The sequence below is a fragment of the Tamandua tetradactyla genome, chromosome 14 (genome assembly GCF_023851605.1).
Source record: "Tamandua tetradactyla isolate mTamTet1 chromosome 14, mTamTet1.pri, whole genome shotgun sequence".
Taxonomy (NCBI): domain Eukaryota; kingdom Metazoa; phylum Chordata; class Mammalia; order Pilosa; family Myrmecophagidae; genus Tamandua; species Tamandua tetradactyla.
This window is the reverse complement of record NC_135340.1, coordinates 63028322-63034321: the sequence shown is the minus strand read 5'-3', so window position 1 is coordinate 63034321 and position 6000 is coordinate 63028322. Positions and strand designations below refer to the sequence as shown.

Sequence of the window (6000 nt, the reverse complement as noted above, 5' to 3'; positions counted from 1 at the left end):
TTAGTTCTTTCTTGAAGCTAGAAAAGAACAGTTCACCTCAAGTTATTCTTAGTTTGACTAGGGTTCCTCGGCTTATATGGGGCTAAACTTTACATTCTTAGAATAGTTGTTTAGCTTCTGTTTTAGCTGATAAATTTTTAATGGCCATGAACATTTTCGCTCTTTTAACCATATAATTATCCCTTTCATCTCTGCCACTTCACGTGTGGCCTGGCAAAATAATGACGATACAGAGATTTCAGGTAAATTTTGAATGCATAGTCAAAGCAAGAAATTTTCCTGCCCCTTTTCTAGTTATAAAAAGTTCCTTCTTTAAAAAAAAAAAAAGCACTGTGTTTACCTCTATCATCAGATGTATAGCAGAAGATTGTTCATGATTGAATTCCTGAATCTGTATACAACTGGTATCCTTACCAGCAGCAATTATAGGCCTCCAGATCATTTCCAAATCAGGCTTTATTTTAAGAGATATCTCCTTGTCCTTCCTGAAAACATTTAAAAACCGTATTTAATCAGAACCAAAGGTAATTTTACTTTCTATTTGAAGGAAATCTAACACTTTTTGAAGGAAATCTAACACTTTCTTAATAATCTCATTGGGTTGTCACAAAGATCCATAATCCCCACTGTTTTTTTTTTAAATTTATTTCCCAGTTTCTGACTTCTGTGTTGCTTAATCCCCAGGGGCATAGAGCCAACTCCATGTTTTCAACATTCAACTATTTTCTCTCCACCCTGGGAAATATGAAATGTGTATCACATCTACTGACACGTCGTGCCTCTTACTTGAAATCTTCATTTGAAATCTACTTCGTATTTGCTATAGCTTTGAAATTCTATCTACTTTCTTATTCAATTTAAGGCAGAGTGAATAATTCTCATGACTTCGCGTTATTTGAGCATTGGATAAGCTAACTCCCTCTTACTAATGAACAGTTCTAGATTTAAATACGATGTAAACATTTTACTGTCTTTGAGGGTCGTTTTAATGTTTTGCCTGCAAATATCAAAATTGTGTTAAAAAAAGTGGCTTAGTGGACAAAAGAATGAAATGAAATTTTCACAACACTTAGTAGAAGGTCATCTACAATAAGGCATTAATTTGTGGTGAAGATGATGTGGATTAATAATTCCTTTATTAGGTTTGACAATCTGAATAACTCTTGCGTTTCTCTTTTTGTCATTTGTACCACCAGCTGCACATGCTTTGGTTTTTTATAAGCTGTAAAAAGAATTGCTAAAGTTACAACTATTTCATTTCTCTGAACTTCCTTCCAGACCTTACCCAGATGTAATAATTTTAACAAGGCTATAATCATATACATACATCTTTTTTATTCAATTTATGCTATACCATCACCAATAAATTGTGGAAAAAAATAATTCTGGATGAATTTCTGAATGAATGGAAAGATTGAATTATAGAATATTTAAAGTACTTGTTTCAGAGGCATTGAATTGAGGGCTGCTAATAATGCTGTCCTGGGGATTTGCTTTACTGAATAACTAAGAAGAATTATTTATAATCGAATTCTCAAATGTTTGTTAATGGTTATGAAAAGTGAGGAAGGGCCCTTCGAAAAATTATATTATTTCTTCAGTTGACATCTGTTGGAATCTCTGATGCACTTATTAAAATGCAGCTGCCACTTCTGTTTTCAGTTCCAGCATGTAAGAGAGCTTGGAAGTTGTCATTCCTTCCCTTAAAAGAAGAAAAATCTTAATAACTAAAATAAATAACCTTTTTTTTTGGACTAAGCAGAGAGAACTGATTTGCAGGACAAACTGCCACTCTGAAAATCTAAGTAACTTTCAGTTTGGCAATGGATTTTTAAATAAAATACCAAAAGCACAATCCATGAAAGAAAACACTGATAAATTGGACTTTATTAAAGTTAAAATCTTCTGCTCTGTAAAAGACTCTATTAAGAGAATGAAAAAACAAATCAAAGACTGGGAAAAAGTATTTGCAAAACACATATTTGTGAAAGACTTGTATTCAAGAAATATAAAAAACTCTTACTATTCAACAATAAGAAAACAAACAACCCAATTTAAAAATGGACAAAAATCTGAGCAGACACCTCACCAAAGAGGATTAAAAGATAGCAAATAAGCATATGAAAAGATGCTCAATATTGGATGTTATTAGGGAATTGAAAATTAAAACAATAATGAGATACCATTGCACACATTTTGGATAAAATTCAAAATACTGATAATTGCAAATGCTAACTAAGATGTGAAGCAACAGAAATTCTCTTTTATTGCTAGTGGAAATGCAAAGTGGTACAGCCACTTTGGAAGAAACTTTCACAGTTTCTTACAGTTAAGCATAAGCTTACCATACAACCCAGCAATCATACTCCTAGGTATGTACCCAAATGAGCTGATAACTAATGTCTACACAAAATCCTGTACATGTAGGTTTATAGCATTCATATTCATAATCGCCCAAAATTGGAAGTTGCTTTTTATTTGGTGAATCAATGAATTGTGGTATAGCCATACAATGGACTGTTATTCAGAAATAAAAAGAAATGAGCTATCAAGCCATGAAAGACATGGATGAATCTTTTTTAAAATTTTTATTAATAAAACCAATCAACATACAATATGAACATTCTTTTTTATCACATAGTTGTATATTCATCATGATCATTTCTTAGAACATTTGCATAAATTCAGAAAAGAAAATAAAAAGAAAACAGAAAAAAATCTGTACATACCATATCCCTCCCTTTCATTGATCACTAGCATTGCAATCTACTAAATTTATTTTAACATTTGTTTCCCCCATTATTTATTTATTTTTAATCCATATGTTTACTCATCTGTCCATAAGGTAGATAAAAGAACATCAAACACAAGGTTTTCACAATCACACAGTCACACTGCGAAAGCTATATCATTATACAATCATCCTCAAGAAACATGGCTACTGGAATACAGCTCTACATTTTCAGGCAGTTTCCTCCAGCCTCTCTGTTATGACTTAACTGAAAAGGTGATATCTATTTAATGCGTAAGAATAACCTCCAAGATAACCTCTCAACTCTGTTTGGAATCTCTCAGCCACTGACACTTTATTTTGTCTCATTTCTCTCTTCCCCCTTTTGGTCGAGAAGGTTTTCTCAATCCCTTGATGCTGAGTCTCAGCTCATTCCACATTGCCAGGAAGGTCCACACCCCTGGGAGTCATGTCCCACGTAGACAGGGGGAGGGCAGTGAGTTTGCTTGTCGTGTTGGCTGAGAGATAGAGGCCATGTCTGAGCAACAAAAGAGGTTCTCTTGGGGTGACTCTTAGACCTAATTTTAAGTAGGCTTAGCCTATGCTTTACGGGGTTAAGCTCATATGAACAGACCCCAAGATTGGGGGCTCAGCCTATTGGTTTGGTTGTCCATAGTGCTTGTGAGAATATCAAGAATTCTCCACTTGAGAAAGTTGAAATTTCCCCTTTTCTCACCATTCTTTGCAAATACTTTTTTATTCACTGTTCAAATCCTTCTGGGATTTATCGAGGCATCGCTCTGGACAAACCTACAAAATCTCGTGCCCTACTCAAGGTGACATGCATGAATCTTAAATGCATATTGCTAAGTGAAAAAAGCCAGTCCAACTATGTGACATTCTGGAAAAGGCAAAACTATAGTCACAGTAAAAAGATCAATGTTAACCAGGAGTTCAGAGGATATGGGGAGATAGTGTTGAATAGGTGAAGTACAGGGGGCTTTTTGGGTGGTGAAATGATTCTGTATGGCAACGTAATTTTTGATACATGATTCTGTGTATTTACCAAAGCCTATAGAACTTTACAGCACACAAGGTGAACCTTATTGTAGACAAATTAAAAAAAATTTTTTTTAAGTCAGGGGACCCTAGGATGGAATGCAGTATGTGACAAAGCAACCTAACTGTATTACAAAGTGCAAAACAACCTCACTGAATGTGGGGTGGGGGGAAAGGTGCTGACTTAAGCGACAGATGATGGGATCCAGGTTTCTCACTGCTGGAGTGGGAGTTTACAAATAAGCAAGGGGGAAGGCAAGAGTGACCTATGTGATAATGAACTCATTTAGTTTAATGTAGAGGCAGATAGTTACATATAGAACTATTTTAAAATATGTGCCTGTACATAGTTTAGTAAAAAGACATATAGTTCTTTGCTCTCTCTGCCGAGAGAACCTAGAAACAATGGCACCCCAGTAGCCACTAGTTCACCTAGTGCCCAAATCTTGATCTCTAATATCATTAGTCAATAAAAGGAACCAGGGCTTCTTGAAGAAATGATTGGTTTTAGGATTGAGACAGAAAATATACAAAATTAGGTGGGAGAGTCTTGTGGTATCACACAGCAAGGAAGTGCTAAGAAGAATGCAATCCACCATGATGAGGATATGTTAACGGGATGCAGGAGCCCACTGAAAGAGTACCCAAAACTGGAATAATTTGGACAGGAAAATAAATAAATTAGTACTGTGTTAGAACCCAAAGTATTAAGTAAATATCCATGTGTCTATACCCATATAATACAATTGAAGAAATACATATAAATAAAGGGGGGGGGGGGGCAAATATCCTGAGCAGAAGAATTCCAAATAAATTATATAGATTCTCTGTCCTCAGAGAACATAACTACTCACTTGTTAAGAGTAAGCAGTGCCTAGTGACTTCCTTCCAAAGGGTATAGTGTAGACAGGGAGGAAAAAGAGAAACTTTACAATAGAGAAACCTAATAAACACTACCTCGGGCAGGTGATCCAGGCCAATATCAGCAACAATGCTGATACGATGTGATGAGAACGACATTTCACCTCCATGATCTTCCTCCCCCAAAATCCATAAGTTCAGCCTAATTGTTTCCTGGCTGCTAAAGCAAAAACCATGCAATGGGTTGGCTTAAACAATGGGAATTTATTAGCTCATGGTTTTGAGGCTAGGAGAAATCCAAAATCAAGGCATCATCAAGTGATACCTTCTCCTAGAAGACTGCAGCATTTTGGAGCTGGAACTGGTGATCTTCGGCTTTTCCGTCCAGTGTGCACAGTGGCCTCTCCTTGCTTCTCTGGGTTCCATTGACCTCCAGCTCCTTCCCGTGGATTTTTTTCAGTTTGACTTTTTCTCTGCTTATAAGAGAGTCCAGTCATCTGGATTAAAGTCCAACCAGATTCATTTGAGCCACACCTTAACTGAAATGACATCTTGAAGAGATCTTATTTACAATGGACCCACACCCCTAGGAACGGATTAAGTTTAAAAACATGTTTTTCTGGGAACATGGTTCTCAAGCCACTATACTAACCAGGAGAAAATCATTAGAGAAATCCAAATTCAAGGGACATTCCACAAAATGCCTCACCAGTTTTTACAACTGCCTAAGTCATCAAAAAAGGGGAAAGTCAAGGAGAGCCAAAAGAGACATTACCACTACTAAATGTAACGTGGCATCCTGGAGGGGACCCTGAACAGAAAAAGACTAGATAAAGACTAAGGAAATTTTAATAGACTATGGACTTTAGTTAATAATAATGTACCAATATTGGTGAGTAATTGTAACAAGTGTAGATACTAATGTGAGAGGTTAATAATAGGGGAAGCTGGGTGCACGGTTGTGGAACTCTCTGCATTGCTGGTGGGAATACAGAAATGGTGCAGCCGTTGTGGAAAACAGTTTAACATAGACATGATATTCCACTCTTAGGCATTTACCTAGAAGAATTGTAAACAGTTGCTCCAACAAGAACTTGTATGCAAATGTTCAAGTGTATTTTGATAACAAAATACACTTTTTTTGATAACAAAAACTTGTACACAAATGTTCAAGTGTATTTTGATAATAGTCGAAAAGTGGAAACAACAGCTAAGAAATGGATAAATAAAAATGTAGTCTACCAATACAACAAAATATTATTCAGCCATTAAAAGGAATTAAGTACTGATATGTTTTACAACATGAATGAATCTTGAAAACATTGTATTAAGTGACAGAAGCTGGATGC

At 35.7% G+C, this 6000-nt stretch overlaps 1 long non-coding RNA gene across 1 annotated transcript in view; it reads right to left on the bottom strand.

Annotated features, from left to right (window-relative positions):
• Nucleotides 1-1397: 1397 nt before the first annotated feature.
• The window catches only part of LOC143655149 (uncharacterized), a 34680-nt gene continuing 30077 nt past the window's right edge, over nucleotides 1398-6000 (bottom strand). The window contains exon 4 of the long non-coding RNA XR_013162074.1: nucleotides 1398-1702. This is a non-coding gene — a long non-coding RNA (uncharacterized LOC143655149). The remainder of the gene's footprint in view (nucleotides 1703-6000) is intronic.